The sequence below is a fragment of the Parus major genome, chromosome 2 (genome assembly GCF_001522545.3).
Source record: "Parus major isolate Abel chromosome 2, Parus_major1.1, whole genome shotgun sequence".
Lineage (NCBI taxonomy): Eukaryota > Metazoa > Chordata > Aves > Passeriformes > Paridae > Parus > Parus major.
The window spans coordinates 127,371,613-127,390,348 of NC_031769.1; the positions used below are offsets into that span (position 1 = coordinate 127,371,613).

Here is an 18,736-nt window from a genome sequence, read left to right on the forward strand (position 1 = left end):
GAGAGGAGAGGAGAGGAGAGGAGAGTTTTACAGGGTATATGGCTTTAAATCAAACAATTAACAACAGAATGTGGTTTCTGTTTGTGGTTGCATTCCACCAGTGATTGTGGAATGTTAGAGTGACACATTCCCTTGTCCTCATGTATTCCAATTACTGCTGCAGATGTACATCTGAACACACAGTCAGCTTATAAAGTTCTGTTGTTCACCTGCCTAAAATTAAAGACAAAAAACAGTCTTTAAAGTGTTTAAGATTTAAAATTAAAATAAAAATAAAAATAAAAATCAGGAACATAAAGGGAGGGAGAAAAACCACTGAGACAGAATTCTTTTTAAATTTAGTCCAGATTGGTGTTGCCCAAAAGCTGTTCCAAATAGCTGTACTGTTACCTTTGTGATAACAGTTGGTGGCCTCAGTCACATCATCAGCATGTTGGTTTTTTCTGCAAGAAGCCTCCCTTTCACTCACAGGAAGGTCACAAGGAGCCTCACCAGGAGAGCAGGACCTTGGGCCACACAACAGCTCCACCAGGCTCTTCCACCCAACAGAGGTACCCAAGAGAGAAGCTGGAGCTACTCCCTGATGGTAGATTGGGAGTGAATCTTTGGGTATAGGGATGGAGAATGCATGGAGAAATGCAGATATTTGCATTCTACTCTCTGACAACTCATTCAGAGCCAAAGTCCCATGTTCTTCTGCCATGCAGGCATAGATGGGTGCTCAGACTGTGGTAACCTTCCACTTCCCTGGGCTCTCAGGCACTGTGCTTGGCCACAATGGTTGTCCAATCCATGCCATTACCTAATTTTGTGGGCCTGCAGTCATCACAGAAAGGCATGCAGCAATGTGAATGACTGAAAAGTTAATTAATATTAAAATAGTATCAAGTCATTATTTTAATTAGCTCTTCTTCTGACTGAATTTTTGTTTCAAGCTTGCACAAACAAATTATATTTCGCAAGGGAGCTCTCAAGCAAAAATGTGGCAGTGTACTTCCAGCAAATAACACAGATCAATACTCATCTTTTTCCAGACTCAGATTGATTAATATCCATGACATACTAACTGCAAAATGATCACGGTACAATTAATCCTCCCTGTGCAACAGAAATAACCCATTAACTGAGGCAAAAATACACAGCGTGTCAACACCGAGTAAAAGCTTAGCAAGATGAAAATTGCTGAACTTGGGATTGAGTCTGACTGTCAAGACTAAACTAAGCAAGATCGCAAGCAATCTGAACAATCCAATTGCATTGTGTAATCTCAGTGAGCCCAGCACAGTCCTGGGGCTGATTTTGGGGCTGGACTGGCAGCATTTCATCCTCATTGTGCCAAGATTTCCTTACCTACACCAGGGAGAGACAACTTCTCTGGGGGATCTTTCTGATTCTCAATAAAGGTGTGAGAAACTCACTTTTCCCAGGGACAAACTATTGAGTATTTGATATGGGTTAAAATATCCTGAAAGTGAAATATTGCCAGTTAAATTAGTTGTTTTGGGGTTATATTGCTGAAGGAAGGAATGTTGCTCTTCAAAGCGAGAGAATATAATAAGACTTTTGACTCCAGGGTCTCAATGCCCTAGCCTGGGAGGGAAGACTGAAAGAAAATCATGGAATCATAGAGTAACAGTGTCATAGAATCACAGGATGGTATAATAGTTTGGGTTGGAAGGGACCTCTAAAGGGTCTCTAGGTGAACCCTGCTGTGAACCCTGCTGCCATGGGCAGGGAAATCTTCAACTGGATCAGGTTGCTCAGAATCCCATCCAACCTGGCCTTCAATGTTCCTGGGGCTGGGGCATCTACCACCTCTTTGGGCAAATTGTACCTCATCACAAAAAAATATAAAAAATTATCTTCCTTATATTTAGTCTGAATCTACCTTTTATAAGTTTAAAACTATTGTATCCTGTCCTATCAAAATCATATCCAGCAGAACAGACACATAAAAGAAAATTATTGTTACATTTTGCCTTCTTCTCTCAGCCAGACCACCTTAGGAAAATGTTGGTATCAGTATCCAGTGAATGATAGGGTGTTTAAGAGAACAAATTCCCCCAGGCATCCAGTCACACTGCCCAGGTCTGGCCCAGCTGCCACAGAGAGGGGCAGCTGCTGCTTGCTTCAAGAAGCTGGATGCCCACAGGTGCCCCAATCAAAGAGATGTCATTGTCAGCTACAGACCAACAAGTAAGATTGCTGGACTCATCAATGACACAGATGTTGACAAATTGTAACAATACTACACAGGTTACACATAATGAAGATCATATAATGGCTTGGATTGGAAAGAACCTTAAAGATTATCTAGTTCCAACCCCGCTGCTGTGGGCAGGAGCACCTTCCACTAGACCTGGTTTCTCAAAGTTCCATCCAGCCTGGCATCCACAGATTATCTAGGCCATCCATTCCAGTGTCTCACCACCCTCACAGTGAAGAATTTCTTCCTAATATGTAACCTAAACCTATCCTCTTCCAGTTCAAAGCCAACACCTTTGTCCTACCATTGCGTGCCCTTCTCAAAAGTCCATCTCCAGCCTTCTTGCAGGTCCTCTTCAAGTAATTGAATGCTGTAAGGTCTCCCTGGAGCCTTCTCTTCTCCTGGCTGAACCCCAGCTCCCCCAGCCCGTCTTCACAGGAGAACTGTTCGAGCCCTTGGAGCATCTTTGTAGCCCTCCTCTGGACACACTTTAATGGGTCCACATCCTTCTCCTGTTGGGGCTCCTGTTTCAGCACTGCAAGTGAGGCCTCACAAGGGCAGAGCAGAGGGGCAGAATCCCCTCCCTCACCCTGCTGGCCACCCTGCTTTGGACGCAGCCCAAGATGCCACTGGCTTTCTGGGCTGAGTGCACATTGTTGGGTCATGTCAAGCTTCTTCATTAACCAACACCCCCAAGTCCTTCTGATAATAATACCAGTAAAAAGGTTAAAAAGTGGGATATTTTCACAAGGAAATAACAGGGAACAGGTAACCACAGTTCAAGCCAGTGTGAATGAGAGTAGAAGTGCTCCCTTTTTTTGCCTGTAGCCATCTTAGGCTATCCAAGCTACTCTGGGGAGGACAGTGTAACTGTGGCTGACCACAGGATCCATAAGGTCTTGATAGCTGTGATGTCTCATTTTGCAGCTCTGACTTGCTCGATGAGGGAAGATGCAAAACCTGAAGCTTAAAGACTGAAAGCTCTGAGTTCCCACTGTCTGGGAGTTAAGTCCTATGCTGAGAAAGCAAAAGGATCATGGGAACACTCTCAAGCCTGACATCAGAAGTGTGGTATTCAGCATCCCTCCCAAAACTGACTGCCAAGACTCCTAGTTTCACTCTGGTGGAGGTAGTAATCAATGGCAAAAAAATGGGGAAAGTGTCTGTGTGAGGGAAATATTAATATCTCCAGGTACTGAATTCCATTTTGCAGCTGCTTTCTGAGCCAAACACAATCTCTGCATTAGCATTTTGAGCAGAACCACAAGCAAAGAATTGCAAAAACCTGGTGTAACTGTAATATAAGCAGGAAAATTGCTTCCAAACCCATAGAAGTCAGAGGGGATTTCATTCACAGTATTTCTTTTAGAAGATTAAAAGCTATTTTGACCATATTTTAATATGTTTATCAAAGAAAAGATACAAATCCAACAATAACAACCCAAATTTATCACAGATGGAAAATGGGAATCAAAGGATTTTGCATAGAAATCTGTTGAAGTTAGGTTCTGTTTAGACAGTAATTCCTGCAAAGAATCAAACTACTTTCTTCTCCACTTTTAACTTGAATTGAGCTCTAGACGTTGGAAGCCATCTGTCCTTGAATATCCAATGCAAACAGAAAACAATCCTGACTGACTTGAACCACAAATACGTGGTTATTTCAGTACATATCAACAAAAAAAAAGCATTGAGGTCAAATAATCCCAAGACTATTTCACCACAGAAAGACTACACAACCACTTAGACATTTGTAAGAGTGTGTCTGACAAAGTACAGATGCAGTTAAGATGTAAGGTTGAGTGAAAGTCATATTTTATATCACAATTTATCAATGACTGCCCAGGAGGGTGTGCAAAGGAGCAAGGGGGGCTCCACTTCCACTCATTCAGGAATGGTTGTGATCAGTTAAGCAACAGGGACCATGCCTTGACATCTTTTAGGCAGGGAAGCAGCAGCTGCATTAACTCAGAGAAATTGTCTGTCTGTTCGTCTTCTCAGAAAGAAGTGAGTCTGGTACAGAAAGTAACCATCCTGATCGTACAAACAAGCTAAGGAGCAAGGCCTGGAGGTGAGGGGGCAGGCACTGGCTAACAGGGCCTGGGCAGACCCTGTGGCTGATCCCTGGCACTGCACACCACACCAGGCCTCACCCACAGGAGGGCTCTTCCCACACAAACCCCACAGAGGTATCACAGTTTCCCATTTTTCAACTTTACACCAATACTTCATAAATGTTTTTGGGAATGCTATCCATTTTTGGCTTTGTGAATATTTAATTTATGCTTAAATGGCTCAAGAGTAATTTCAAGGCAATGAAATAGAACGAAAGGCTAAAACTCTGTACAAGTGTCCTATCTTGCTAGCACACTCCTCACAGTATCCAGAGGGAAGAAATGCAGAGCCCCACAGAGCCTGGCACTGAGATAAATGTCCTCTGATGGCCAGTGGCAGCCCCATCAGGCTCTTTGGCCTGCACTAGCATGCCAGAGAGTCACTAGCACCCATTAGTTCTCCAAGGCATCGCTCACAACAATACTGTTTGAAAAACCTGTATTTTCCACAAAGAGAGAAACAGAGTTTGACTTCCTAATACTGCAAAGAACAGCATACAAGTAGAAAACAGCAAATGGTACAAGGAACAGAAGCAGAAAGATTTGCAGGCCATTGAGTAGAGCAAGATAAAGTTGCTAAGTCAGAGGCAAAGCCAACAAACTGCCTGGAAGAGCCTGAACAGTCATTCTGGATGGAGGTGAATACTGCAGCCCCCACTGCTCCAAACTGCTGCTAGGACAGAAAGAAAATATCTTGATGAGGATAATTGAAGTCTGATCCTATGGGGCACAAGGAACCTCCAACATCACTGTCTTGAAAACAATCTTATGGGAACTCTTCATGTAGCACAAAAAGCAAAGCAAGTGATCACATGTAGATGCAGATCCCAGCTCTCTTCTTCTCTTCATCGATTATCTGCTAATAAAAAATAGGTAGGGAAAGATATTTTTAAAATTATTTCATTTACAAGGAAACTTAATTTTTTGCCTTCAGCCAGCTTCTTTTGTTTCCCAAAGGAGGTACTACAGGTACCCACAACCTAGACATACCACAATTCTATTTTTTGTTTTTGGAATATCAGAACACATTTAACTGTGAAAATATACCTCTCAAGATTAGAAGTCATCAACATTAAGCTTTCCAGTATATAACATGTAATATATGGCCTATTATCATGTATATACAAGTGGGGATTAATGAGCTAAGCCTCACTTCTTAGAGAAACCTCCTGTCACTTAAAAAGAGGTTGAGGTCTTCTCTGGTAACAGGGCTCTGTCACACCTGTGCCTATCTCCCACCTTCCATTGCCCAACTAATGGCCTGTGTTACACTTAAATGGAAACTGGCACTTGGATAGGAAATATGAATATCAAACACTTTCAGAAAGCAAACAATGCAAACAACAGGAGATCATACTTATTTTCTTACAATCCACCTGGCCAGAGTCTTGCCATGTGTGAGACAAAACGAATCAGACTCCCTGATGACAACTTGGTATCCCAGGAAGATCCAATTTAATGCTAAGCTGATATGAAACATAAATAAGTTAGGCTTGTTCAACAAACTGAAATATTGTAATTAAAAAATAAAAACAACAACTAAGTAGTTTGTTGTTGGGTTTTGTTAATCTATATTTTTTCATTAAAAATAATTTCTGAAAAGTTGCTGAATAAGATACTGGTTTTCTGGGATTTTTTGAGGGTGGAAAAAAAAGAAGGAGAGAGAAAAGAGACATTGAATATGGGGCTGGAGGGGGAAGTCATGAGAGAAAAGCATTGCTGGGAGCTGACAGATTTGCTGACACCTCTGCTAGCTTGCCAGGTGAATCAGACCACAGAATATTGAATTAGTAAGATTTATGACTGGGAATTTGAGGAAGTTACCTGTGATACAAAAGACATTGTGTGAATGAGATCTCCTGTGTTCTATCGACAGAAGGGTATAACGAGCCGGGAGCCCGGCTCCCCTGCACTGCCTTTCTGGAGATGCTCTCTTTGACTGACAGCGGAGCTGGAGCCAGCCAGCTACAGGAAAAACAAAGGCAGCACACTCCCAGAAGATACACAGCCGTCTTGTGTGTGAAACTTTCTGAAACTTAAGAAGTTGAAAAGGAGGAGGGGGAGAAGTAAAAGAAGTATAAACTTTCCTTCTCCCCTTCCATCATTAAACTGGCATATGTGCACACACACAAGCAGAGGAGCCTCAGAGTCATTCAAGCACCTGGGAGGGCTGGAGCAAAGTTCACAGAGTCCACATTTATTTACCCAGCATCTGCTGCAAGAAATACAAGAAAGCTCCATCAGCACCTGGCAACATGAAGAGCTAACAGGCTACTGTTTTCATAGAGGTTTACAAAACACCGGAGCACCACATACTACTCCCCTCTCCCTGTGCCAACCAGAGTGATTGGTGGCTCTAAAAAGCTAACCAAAAATGCCACCTCCCCAGGGCAATCCACAGGCAGCACGAAGGTGCCACAGCTTTCTCTACAGAGCCTTTTCCAAACCCATTTCCTCTGTGGGCCGGTGCCATGCCCAAAGCAGAGCAGGAGGCTCCTCTGCCTGCCCCCGCAGCCTCACCGAAGGGAAGAGCACCAGGCTCTGTGTGGCTTCTGTGCCACATCCTGCACTTAGCAATAAGTGGGGCTTGGCTGATAACATACTGTGGGTTTCACCACTCAGAGCAGTTTACAGCAGTGTAATTATTATCTCTATCTTATTGACAGGGTTTTCATTGCTAGCCACAGGGACTGATCAGGGACAAAAAGCTCCATCTTGTTTGCACCAGAACTTGTGCCATCCCTAAAGTTGCAGAGGATACAGCAGGCTCTCTGAGCTCACAACTGCACATGCAGAATGCAGAGGGCTACCTGCTTGCTTTACAATGCAGTCAGGTGCTTCCACAGGTTTATAACCACATAGTTGCATTGAAAGGGTGCATGGGATCTGAAAAGACACTGGACAGCCTGCTGATACCTGTCATTTTAACTTCAACAACCTCTCCTTGCCAATGTGTGCAACTGTAAAACTGTTTTCTCAAACACTCAAGTGTTACAGCTACCAGCTAGAATGCACCTGAATGTTTCATATAAGAATTAAATAAATCAAATTTTCCCTTTGAAATTATATTTCCATTACAGAACCTTTGCAAAAAAAAATTCTTAGCAGATACCTGTGAAATTGTCTTTTACAATGTAACATATATAATGACACTTCTTCTTTGTGCAATGGCACTGAGCAAATACTAACAATGCACAGATGTGAATGGTGCTATGAACATCAATGCTGTCCCTTACAAAAAAAACCCACATGAAATACTGTGTCTTCATAAATCTTTTGGGTTTTATGCATTGCTGCCATTGGAAAAACAACAACATATTGAGTGGTGCATTTTGAGACAGAATGAGTTTAGTCAGTCTACCTAACTTAGCTGAACTTCACCGTATGCTGATCTGAAGGCCGGTATCTATCACCCCACTTTACGACGTGCATTACTGCCAGCATAACAAGGCAGGCAAAAGGGAGGAAATGCGTTTTAACCACAAAGTGAGAGATGTTTCCCTGATTTATTAATTGTTGTGCTGCATCTAACATATTTTTCTACAAGAAAAGTCACACGCTCTTCTTTCTTTTTAAAATAAAAAATTTGTTCCATTGTTTCTGTTGTTCCAGGAAGGTGTAAATACATCGTACCCTATTATTTTATGCTTTAAAAAGGTGACCTATACTTTCCATTTCAAATGCGGTTTCTTTAATGAAAATATTGTAATGTCAGTCCATGCAAAGCAAATGCATATTAATATGCGTTTACATCTGTCTCATATTAATATTCATGCCTGAATCCACATCCCTACACAAAGCCAATTTTCTGACCATCTGTGTGATGGCTGGTGGATGCAATGAATAAATTTTATTTGTGAGGGGAGTGATAAATCATGTATCTTCCGTTTTTCACCCACAATCTCTCCTCTTAGGTGCTAAAATGTTTTCATTGTGGTTAAGAATTGTTAAGAAACCAAACTGATTAACCCCTTAGCACATCAAGTAGCTTCATTTGCCTGGTGAAAGTCCTCAAAAATCATGCAAGGCACAATATGACTGAGAAAGTGGAACTGCAGTTTTATGAGGTTTAATTATTTAAGTTCTTGAATTATTACTATCTCAGAATCACACTCAGAGTTATAGTAGACACCAATTTTCTCATACTGATGCTGAGGAGTACCTTAGTCTGCAGTTGCAGGGGGCTTATCTTTGGAGCTAAATACTATTCAAAGACCATTGCAACCAGAACTTCAGCAAAAACTGTTTCACATGGCTTTCTTAGTGTTAAGTAACTGGCTGGTTATCAGCCAAAAAAAGCACCAACTCTACACCAGCTTCTGAGTTTCCAGAATACAAACTGACTCTGACTTTTTCTGCAAAAAGAAGTTTGCTGCTAAATTCCCAAAGGATAAATTTTGACCTTGGTCACACCAATGTCCACCCAGGGTAACTTTTCTCGTAGTGAGAACAGCTTTTTACCAGAGGCATATTATTCTCAGGCAGTTCATAGTGTAAATGTATGACAACTGCACAAAGCCAAGTGTAATAACACTCAGTTGTGGAGTGTAGATAAAAGAGGAATAGACTCTCAGCTAAGCTTGGGATCCAGGCAGCTGCAAGCCTGGGAAGGTGATTAAAAAGTCGTGTCCCAGCCCTCTCTAGCCCAGTCCACACTTTTTGGTTGACTGGCTGGTTGGTCTTTTGAACCAGACCCCTAAACACAGACATTTGCTCTTACTCAGAAGAACAAAGTCTCAACAGGCTCAGCCCTGTGTCCTGCCTAAGCACTGCTGTAATTTCATAAGACGGTACAAGGGGTGCCATGGCTTCCTCTCCCTTGGGCAAACAGACCACACCTGGCACAGAGCAGCAGCAGCACTGGGTTCATCTCTGAGCACATCAGCCCTGGCTATATACACTGAAAAATGCTGCAGTAAGTAGTGCCAACACCAGTCACCTTAGGCATGGTTAAAGTGTTTGCTTGAATAGCAAGAGATTTGTGTTTTGTCTTTTTCCAGTCTACAGTGCTCAAACCATGGCTGCTATCAGCCCAAGGGAATTCCCTACCCTTCAGGCTGCTAACTAGTCTTTTTTTTTTCTTTTTCTTTTTCCTTTTTCCTTTTCCTTTCTTTTTCTTTTTCTTTTTCTTTTTCTTTTTCTTTTTCTTTTTCTTTTTCCTTTTTCCTTTTCCTTTCTTTTTCTTTTTCTTTTTCTTTTTCTTTTTCTTTTTCTTTTTCTTTTTCTTTTTCTTTTTCTTTTTATTTTTCCTTTTCCTTTTTCTTTTTCTTTTTCTTTTTCCTTTTCCTTTTGAATCAGCTCTGCTGAAGGACATATATGCACATACAAATTTCAAATCAAAACATGTTTATGCCAGTACTAGAGTAAACTATTTTGTCTTACATTCTGCAGTGAAGTCACCTAACTGAAGTTATGGTGACACTATTTGGCTTGAGATACAAAATCCTTTCCTTAAGGATGGACTTAGCACATTTTTGTAAATACAGGTTACAGAACCAGCAAAAAGGGGAATTTTTTTTTCTCCTAATGTAGGTCAAATCATGTCAGTAACAAATAACCTACTTCTACCTTGACAATCCAACCGTAGGTAGTTTGAAGATTATTGTGTACTGAACTGGAATGTGAAAGAGGAATTGTGAATGAGCTTCACACTTCATCAGCATAATTGGCAAGAAATTATTTGTAGTTCAAATAAAAACATACAATTGCTAAAAAAAAAGAAGCTCAAATGGTACTACAGAAAATAAGCAAGACTGTCAGTCAATCACAATTTCCACAAAATCGGGTTTGTGAGGAAGTGCTGGCTGAAAACGTATTTATGTCTAATATCCTTTTGTCTTAGTAAATGATGTTCTATCTACAGCACATCATTATGGGAAAACTGGGCATTTCTAGAGACTGCAAAATGCAGAGGTTTGAATCTTTATTTTTTCATTCCTTTCCATGAGACAAAGACAGGACAAAGAAGGAGGTGGCAACTTTCATCACGACCTTGCCACTCTGGGCCAGTAGTGGCCCTGAAAGATATTGCTGTTCTCATGGGTGTCGAGGGACCTATGAGAAATGAGCTAAATTTCATCAAAGTTCCCAGTGGAAAGCATCTGTATTACAGATACTGCTAGGAACTAATTGGTTTCCATGACTAATGAAATTCATATGGAAATATTGATCAAAACACTCCCTTTAGGTTTCTGTTGAAAGTGTGTAAAATAAAGATATTAATATAAATATGTCTAATATTTTATATCGATTCCAAATAAGTTTAAAGCATAAAAATCAAATGGATAGATGTATATGAGCAACCTGGTCTAGCTAAACATATCCCTGGTCATTGCTGGGATGCTGGACTAGGTGACCTTTAAAGGTCTCTTCCAACCCAAGTTATACTATGGTTCTAGGATCTTTTACCCACTTGGTAAAACAAAAAACTTTTCAAAATTGATTTTCTCTTCTCTTATTAGTTTACTTAATCACTATATCTGCTGAGACACATTTAAAATTTCTTATTCACAAAAACAGCAAGGTAATAAAACTCCTGATGTTCAAAAGGGCTATTCACTTGCCAGAAGATATGAATGTTTATGGATGCTTTATTAGGCTGTGACCTGAATTATTATTGTCACTTTTAAGATTGCAACTGGCCAGCATAAAACCTTTGTGTGCACAAAGGGTGCAGACTGAGCCATCAGAAGGAGCAAAAAAATGAACATGGCTTGCCTAGCTTTCTTTTGCTTCCCGTTTCACATCCTCCACACACTTTAACTAATGGGACGATCAGCCAGAAATTTTAGAAAGACAGAAATCAATTCTGCAATCAGACGGCTCCCCAAATCAAGCCTAAAGGGGAATTTTCAAAGTCCCTGCAGATCCACTGTAATTGTGCTGAAAATAGATAAAAGCTGCAGAACTGCCATGGGAAGAGCCCCTGGTACCGACATGCTCCCAGAGATCCCAGGAGTGCTCTCAGTTCCAAATGCCCTCTCTTTAGTTACCCTGCCATTCTTTTTCCACAGTCCCCCCACCCAAAAAAAAAGAAAAAAAATGGCAGTATCCTTGTATGTTCTAAGCTTCAAAAGACCATTTGTGTCTAAACACCAATAAAAGAATTATTTGCACGTTTCCAGGAATGCCAAAACAGGAGAGGTTTTTTCCCTCATGCTTTGGGCAAAAGGCATATGTACACTGCTATTCCCTCCAGGACCCTCTCAGCAATTCCAGCACCTCTCTGTGAGACTAATTAGAAGAGAAACAGAGAGGAAGCTGGTGTTAGATCAGAAAGTCAAGCCTGAGTCAGAGAGCCCAATTTCTTTATTCCCATTCTTAGTGCAAAGATGGGACAGAGCAGGCAGCAAAGCCCTGCTTTTACTCCAAACACTGTGTTTGTGTCTCCTTTGGTGCCAAGGCTCACAGCAGTGCTCACAGAGGCCATGTGCTGGAGTTCCCACCACATGGAAAGCCAGCTGGAGAGAGAGCTGGTGGCTGCCAGCTTGGTCAGCGTGGTCAAGCAGCACCTCAGACCCTACAGCCCCATGGTCAGTTCCCAGCACTGGACAGTGAGCCCAGGCTGCAGCCACAGAAGAAGGAAAGGAGCATGCAACAGTAAAATAGCTTCTCTCAGACCAATTGCATTTCTTTATAGTCTTCCTCCTCCCCAGTATCCTTGTGGGCTGTTAGAGTCTCCCTGGAGAATAAATTTTAATGTTAAAAAAGCCTCTGGTGGATAATGTGCGTATAACTCTTCCCAGAGGAGCTGCTGCACTTGCAGCACTAATATCCATCCTGAAGGCTGAAATCACTGACAAGCTGAGCTAGGTGCTCTCTTCTGGCATGAGCTCCCTGCCAGCCCGATGCCACTGTCTCCTGTCCAGTGTGATCAGTATCTATGAAGCTGCCCTCGGGACTGAAAAGACAGCTGAGAAGTTCAGAAGTCAGTTAGCTGAGATAAACTGCTAATTTAATGGACTCATTCCAAGTAAACTAAGCCTACTTTGGGAAGGAGATTTTAAAGAGCAACCAGGAATTCCTGGGTTCCCATCAAAGTGGTGCTGCATGAGCGAAATGAAAGACCCACTGATGGGAAGATAGGTTAAAGGAAAAACTCTCATTGCTTTTCCTAGGTTTTGAATCCAGTCTTTGCTAGGGCTGCACAGGTAGAAATCTGCAATAATTCCTCTGTAAGTCTCCAGTATAGGATGCATTTCTGTGAAATAATGTTTTAACAGCAAATTTTATGGCAAAGAAGTTGGAACACACTACTTCATCTACATTAAACGCTTTTGTGGAGTCTGAGTATCAACAAACTTCTGCCAGAAAATCTTTTCCAGCAGCAGGATAAAATATCTAGTCAAACTGGAAAAAAGATGCTGGCTCTGCATTTGTAATGGGGATACCAGGAATTGTGCAAAACTCCAACTTCCAGACCTGCTCTGTCTGACTAAAAAAAACACAAGGACTTAAAAGAGCCTTAGAGCTGAATTTTTCAGAAGGAAATCTCTAGGAATTGAGCATCTCTGCTTGTCTCTCTAAAGATGCTTCAATCTCTATTAAAAAGCTGAATACTCAGAAATGTGAAATGCTCCTTGAACTGGTGCAGGAGGCACAGCCATGTGGTCAAGGCTCTCAGCCAGTAACCTGGCACCACACATGGATGACGGTGAGCTTCTCCCAGGCAGGTATAGTGCCCTAAACACCTTTCACAGCCACAAACATACATCTTTCCCAAAAGGAAATAAACTTGAAAAGTTTTTGTTGCTTCCAGAACAGAACAGCAAGCTCCTTTTATCTGCAGAGGTCTTTCAGGCCAAGACAACCAAGCAGCTCACAGACATGGGTTTCCCTTCTCACATCCTCTCACCTCACCTCCTTGCGTCACCAGGAGATTCTTCCTCTTGGCATCCTTGCGTCTTCTCTCCATCATGCTCTTTTCACTTCTGTGCTTCTCCTTCTTGCTGTTCGATGTTTTCATCAGCTCTAATGCACAGTAGGGGAAGGATGAGCATCACCACCTCCCCTGGGCTACCACTGGCCAGGCCTGCTGCAGAAAGGAGCCCTCTGGCATCCTGACCCTCTGCCACAGCTCTCTCCACCTCCAAGGGACCGGAGCTGAGCAGCACCCTCATCCACCCTGCCCCAGCTCTTCCCCTCAGCCTTGGCTCACACTGGTCTCTCAGGCAGAGTGTCTCTCCTGTTTATCACATAGGTACAAGGAATATGAAGGAAGAGTGATGTTAAAATGTTGCTGCAAAGTAGAAATCATTGGTGTTACACTAGAACTATTTCCTGAAGACATCCCAGCATGCAAGATTGACCTTTTCCTCATGCTAAGGTAGGCAAATATTAGGTCAGCACTCCTGCTCTAGTTGAACAGTGGTCAGGTAACATACAGTCTGGTGAAATTTTGTAAATAAGCAAAATTAAACTACTAAAAAAGTCATTTTAAATTAAGAAAAGGGTGAAAATTAATAACGCTTGTCTGTCCATGCTCAAGTTTTTAAAAAACACCTCCTCCTCTATCGGAAATTCTGAGTTCTCAAAAGGGTCATCTTGCCTCAGCCCATTTGTTTCTTCCAAACCATTGCCAGTTTTCTTTTCCACCTCCTCACCACAGGGGCTCTGCAAGTAAGGACACTGTGCCATCAGTCCAGTTTATTTGACTGTCCTTAGTGCTGTCAATTCTGAGAGCAAGCAGAAGCTTTCAGATAGAAAGTGTCACCATCAGAAAATGTAGAAAAACAGTTCATGTAGATAACAGAACTCAAAAGCCTTTCAAAACTGCTTCTTACCTGTAGGGAGGTACCAAGCCTTTGTACCCAGCTATGATCTCTGCAAGATTTCCAATTTTTTAAATAAAATATTTCTATTCTTGCTCGAACAAACTCTTCATAATTTCCCAAAAGTGGGAAACACTCAAAGTCCCTCTTTCTATTCCCCAAACCAACTTAGTTATTTTTCCAGATCGTGTAATTTCTCAAAGATGGCAAACAGAGTAAATCTGATCAACTAATTAACCCTTCCTTCTTTCACCAACAGTCACAGTTTCTACAGCATAAAACCCATATTTCTGTCCAGGGAATTTAATTTCACAATGCTGCATTAAATCCATGGAGATCAGTTTGGAGAATCATAAACTCTTAAAAATCTAAAACCATTTAAACTCAGTCAGATACAGCCTGGGATGGGGATTCTCAGAGGTGGAGCTCCCTTTAATTTCACTTACTTGCTGGACCAATGCCCACCCATGAGCCAGCAGAAAACCTAGTTTGTAGTTACTTCATCTCCAGATGATTATCTAAAGAAAGACCAATCAGCAAAATAAAGCTTAATTTTAAATTCAAAAGCAGAAAGGTTTGCACTTTGAGAAGGGCTGGGTTATTCTTAGGGAGTGTCTGGAAATATAGTCTTTATTTTAGATGTTCTTCATATCACTTCACTAGTTACAAAATTGTACTAGTAAGAATCAGTTCTAGATGAGAACACTTCATTTTTATTAGTCAGTATAAATGACCTCCTTAGTACCCTGATTCTGACAGATTTGGGGTTTTCAGCTAACAAGCACCAAAACCTGTCTCACTGCAATGAGCAATGATGTCCTGAATAATCACAGGAACTCATTTATCATTAAAACATCATATCTCAAAATCAGCTGCCATATCACTTGGCATGAAGAAATAATTGTATTATATTTAACCCCCCAATAACTCAGCTACCTAAGTCATTTCCAAATTATACATTCCCTTCTCCTAAGCTTTCATTAGACTGACAAATACCTGTGTCTCTCTGTGAGTTACAAGTTCCTTGGAACAAGCATTCTTCCTTGTATTGCTACTGCCAGCTGATGGCAGAAGCAGGATGAGTGATTTGTTTGCTTTGTGAGGCTGGCTTTCATTGTCCTGAATTCAACACTAACATCTTGCTAATCCTGCATTTCAATCTACGGACACTAATGCACCCCTTTTTGGATCTCCTCACTGTAGTATCAAAGGCTTAGAAGGGCTAACAATAATTTCTCCATCTGTAGGGTTCAGAAAAAAATGAGGATTAAAATCTTTGCAGTGGATAGGTTGTAAATTATGTATTTCTCTGGACATTACTATGAGTAATTCTGCTTTACTTGGAGTGCTATGATCCCAAGTCAGAAAAAGATTAAAGGATTAATTTCCTTCTTGATTCATTATTCCATGTTTTGTTCCTTTTTTTCTTATGTTTCTACTCTGTTTATGTACTAAAAATGTTTTATTCATGGATCCTTATATAATTTTCCATGACCGTGGCATAAGACACATTCACATGCCTTCACATTTCAAATACACATCTCATTTTATAGTTTAGGATTACACAGACCATAATTACACAGAATTCTTTTATTCTGATCGTATGACACCAAAACAATTATAAGTACAAATTCAAATTTTGCAGCATAATACTCACTTTCATGTTACAACATATCCAGATGGAAGACTGGTTACTCTATAAGGCTCTTTTTGGGAATGACTTCTGCCCAGAGTTTTTCATTTTTCTATCTACCGTATCTAGAAAGTTAAAAGATAGAAGCGGGAGGGGAGGAGGAGAAAATACTGTAAACCCACATCAAAATTTTCAAGGGACTGTAATGCGTCTCATTAGCAGCTTTTTCATCACAATGCCAATTCTGATCAACATAAAAGTTATTTGTGCCCAGGTAAGGATTTTCAGTGCAGCTGGAATGGCACAGGATTCTTCTGCAAAGCACTCCTGCAAATGTACAGACCCAGCATACAACAAACCCTCTAATTAGTTCTTGTACAAGGTTGCTTTCTATTCCAGTTTGCTGGTAAAGTTAAGGGATGGTGTGTGCTTGTGTTGAATACATTAAACACTTTGTTCTGATCAGATTCTATGCACATTTCACAGAGGAAAATACATCTGCTCCATCAGTGGTATAAAGTGGGTATTTCCTCAGGGGTGTGTAAAGTGTATATAAATCTCTGCATCTGCCTGAGATTTGCATAGATGCTGGAACATAGGTCACTTGTGCACTTAGTTTTCCCTGTGATCTGGGAGTAATGCTGGTTAGCTCTCAATGCTGCAGTGAGATCACAGACATTTTTTGTTTACATGTGTAGAGCTTTATTCTGCTGTGCATAAGGCTCTGTGCTGCATTCCTGCTTTTAACATATTTATAATTAAAAGCTTCCTTTGTGTAGTTTTGGTGTTCATGCACTCAATTAGTTTCATGTTTTATGTTAAATTAATAATTCACATATTTTGTCTATCAATGACTCATAACTAGTCTGTATGTTGAAAATATTTGTCACAGAAAAGCCCCCTTTTGTATAGCCTATTGTCTCACATTAACTCACTTTTTTCTCAAGGAATTCCCCCTGCAGCAATCCCCACTGTAAGCCATTAGCTGTGCACATCTGCCCACTCTAATGACCACTCTAGTGTACACATACCTGACTGCCATCTAATTTAGACATCACCCATAGGACACTAATACTAATGTCTCCTGGGCCAGCTAAGTCCTGGATTATTGACTAGCTACAGTTATCACTTCATTTGGTCTTTAGAGGTGAACCAAGTGCACCTGAGGTCGTAAATAGGTCAAATGATTATACAGCTTGTGAAGGATTCAAGTATTTTTTGTTACCCTAACAAGAACCAAAAATATACTTTCTAATTTGTTTTGACAGGGGATCCAATTGCTTTGCTTTTATGCAATGTCCCCTTTGTGTAGCTATGAAAATGCAGCCAATTAGGCATAAAATTCTTTTTTCCGTATGAGCAGCAAGTTAAACAAATTGGTGCCATTTAAAATTAACATGGAAAAAAGAAAGAAAATTGGTCGCATCAAATATCCAATAATCAATCTTTTATATTATAAAGAAAAGAAAAAGGAAGAAATCAGGGCTGCTAATTCTAATTAAGGTAGCAAATAGGGATGTGATAAACAATGAGGGTTATGATTGCTGCCTATAAATATGTTGTGAGGAGGTAAACACACAGAGAAAAAGGAGCTATTTAAGCTAAAGGAAAATGGTGGCATGAGAACAAATAGGTATAAATTGTTCCTGAACATGTAAGATTGGATTTAGAAAAACATTTTGAGCCATTGGAAGAAAGGGTTCCTGAACAGTCCTCTAATTAATATTAGAGTGGGGGAAAAAATACCTAAGTGGGGTAAATTGAAGCTTATTAAATAAATTCTGTAACCTGTTTTCATCTGAAAGCAAGGGACTGCATACAGTAATCAAGGACTTCCAGTCTAAAACTGTTTGTACACTAGGCCAAATTCAGATCAGTTGCAAGAAGCACAGCTCAAGCAATATTTGTACCACTGCACATTTTTATATTGAAAGCAAATCCACTTCTGGCTAGAGAAGGAAGAAACAAACTTCTTCCCAAACCTGACAAATTGGAGTTAATACCAATTCTGAATTTGACCCAGTGTGGAAGAGATTCAAATGTTTGTGTTTGTAATCAAAGCTGTCCTTTGAGGGTAAATACTCAAGTAGCAAGTAAATATGGGAGAAAATTCCATATGAGGTACCTTTGAGGGTAAATACTCAAGTAGCAAGTAAATATGGGAGAAGGGGTTTCTCCTTCTGTGGACACTTATGTGCATGCCAGCCCACAGGAAAGGCTGACATAGTGGGGACCACATTAGAGTGCAGCCTGGATTTTGACAGCTCTAGATTTATGAGAGAAGATAAAACATGTGCTTAAGAAACAATTAATTTTTGTACAAAAAAAAATTTGGTTGTTGGACACACAAACAAGTGTGAGTTCTCATTCAAATCAGCAAGTCTACTCAAGAGCTGAGTGTGCTTGATCCTAGACATCTCAAACCCCGCTGCCTTCAATGTGAGGTTAGCATTTACAAACAATGTTTTTAAATAGATCCATGCTTAGATGCCTGCATTAAAAAATGTGAGTGCATGCTATATTATAACATTTTGATAACAATGTAAAAAGGTCAAAAAAAAGTAATGTACCAGCTCTTCTGTCTGTTAATTTTTGTTTCAGGGAAAGAAGCAGATATAAGGTTTTCTTCTACCAACTTTCTACAAAAACCTGTACTACAGCAAAAAAGTTCAATACTACAAAACTAGGTGCTTTCCTTTCAAACTGTGCTACTTTCACCTAATGTTATCAACTATTATATGGAGCATTGTGTAAAATCCTGGTAAAGGATAGCCATTTATACACATTTCTTTCTTAGGTGTTTTTCACTGCATGAAAAGTCATCAGCAATCTGCCTCTCACCTGCCTTTGATACTGGGTGAAAGTTGGTGACTGCTGAGTTATCATCACAAGAGGGGATGGAAGAGGCAGCTGTTCCTTGGGGCTGATGTAGTGAGACATCCAGGAGCCACTCCAAATGGAAAGCTCCCTTGTTCTCATCACACACAGCCAGTATCACAACAAATGGGGAGTG

The 18,736-nt window shown here is 40.6% G+C and overlaps 1 long non-coding RNA gene across 2 annotated transcripts in view; it reads right to left on the reverse strand.

Annotated features, from left to right (window-relative positions):
* Window positions 1–270: 270 nt before the first annotated feature.
* LOC107200934 overlaps window positions 271–18,736 on the reverse strand; it is a 32,872-nt gene continuing 14,406 nt past the window's right edge. The window contains exons 5-7 of one of the 2 annotated variants that reach the window (XR_004496169.1): window positions 15,748–15,848; window positions 13,180–13,290; window positions 271–5,176 (exon numbers count right to left, since the gene is read on the reverse strand). This is a non-coding gene — a long non-coding RNA (uncharacterized LOC107200934). Of the gene's footprint in view, window positions 5,180–13,179; window positions 13,291–15,747; window positions 15,849–18,736 lie in introns of both variants that reach the window. The other variant, XR_004496168.1, reaches the window with a different exon arrangement.